Source organism: Coenobita brevimanus, chromosome 21 (genome assembly GCF_032717465.1).
Source record: "Coenobita brevimanus isolate Jiangsu-jjx chromosome 21, ASM3271746v2, whole genome shotgun sequence".
In the NCBI taxonomy this organism is placed as follows: domain Eukaryota; kingdom Metazoa; phylum Arthropoda; class Malacostraca; order Decapoda; family Coenobitidae; genus Coenobita; species Coenobita brevimanus.
In genome coordinates this window covers 14,799,715-14,801,196 of record NC_136974.1, presented here as the reverse complement: position 1 = coordinate 14,801,196, position 1,482 = coordinate 14,799,715, and the positions used below count along the sequence as shown (strand labels likewise).

The 1,482-nt window shown below is 42.2% G+C and overlaps 1 non-coding gene across 1 annotated transcript; it reads right to left on the bottom strand.

The window, feature by feature from the left end:
- Positions 1–569: 569 nt before the first annotated feature.
- LOC145392304 (5S ribosomal RNA) lies at positions 570–688 on the bottom strand. Its single transcript, XR_013895975.1, has one exon. It is a non-coding gene; the product is annotated as a 5S ribosomal RNA (ribosomal RNA).
- Positions 689–1,482: the final 794 nt, after the last annotated feature.

Here is a 1,482-nt window from a genome sequence, read left to right as displayed (position 1 = left end):
GTCAGGACCAACTTGCCTAGCCCCGGGTTCCTACGTCCCTCATGGGGTGACATAGGATTGGAAGATGGATGGATGTATATATATATACTGTACTCATAAAACTTTACCTGGACATGTTCTGATTTGTCCTGAGAATTCAGAATTTCACAGGTATCTAGGCCATCTGATAAACTTTGTTAGGTCCTGTCTTTAAATTAATCTGTACAAGTAACTATACAGTGAGTCCTCGAAATACGAAAGCGATAGGGACCAAAAAAAACATTCGTAATCCAAAATTTCGTATATCAGAATGATTTTCCCCATTGAAATATATATATAAAGGGGGGGATGCCTTCCAGGACCCCATTGGACCCCTTACTAAAACTTTACCCCTCCTATTTAGAAGTATGCAATACATGTATACAGTACTGTACTATTGTACAGACATTAAAAAATAAAACATACAACTAATTTTCATTCATTCATCGCCAGACGCCATGTATCCCGGACGGGGTGGCCAAGGGCTTAGAGTTAATTGTTTTACAGGGAGGGGCACTAATCCTCCACCAACCCCACTTGACATGTAGGGATGCCAACAGCATCTGGTGTTCCGAGGCGGTCACCCATCCAAGTACTAACCAGACCCAACGTTGCTTAACTTCGCTGATCGGATGGGTAGCGGTGTACTCAACGTGGTATGGCCGTTACTGTAGTATTAGTACACTGTACAGTTAAATATAGACCTGTGCTGCGGCTGGAGATGCGTGTTGTTGATATGGCGTCTTATTATTTCCAATTTCCTCCCAAGAGTGAGAGTACGATGCCGTTTCTTCTTTGCAGCTGGTTCCCCGGATGCTGGAAATGATGCAGGGCGCTTGGAAGGCATGGTGAAAATACGAAAAGGTGAAGAACAACGAAAAACAGCATAATGTACAGTGAAGCTGAGAGTAGATGACGGACGTGACTCAACTGGGAAGTGAGCGAAAATGTGTTTACCAGAGAGGGGTTGGTTCGTTTTCTCACCGCAAGCGAGCGCGGCGCTGTGCAGCGCACCCATTTTGAAATTTTTGTATTTCCTCTCGTATCGTTTTTCGTACTCTCAAGACAGATACTTTCGTATTGTGGAATTTGTCCTACATTTATCGCTTTCGTACCATCGGAAATTCGTAGTTCGAGTTTTCATATTTCAAGGACTCACTGTATATACAGTATATTATTTTATATTGACAATTTTCTCATCAAATGGTTATTGTAACCCCTGTAGTAATGATACACTTAATCACTGAGTAGCATGGACAATAGGGACTGGACAAGGACTGTGTCATTCAAACAATGTTTGCTTGTACTGTATAAAGGCACAGTGTGTTCTGGCAACTTTCCAAAACTCTCACTTTTACCCCTTCATACTATCATACCACCTTACCCTACATACCCGTACTTATACCCACCATCAGGTAGATAATTGAAAGATGTACAGTACCCTCATGTCCAGCACGGTAATAT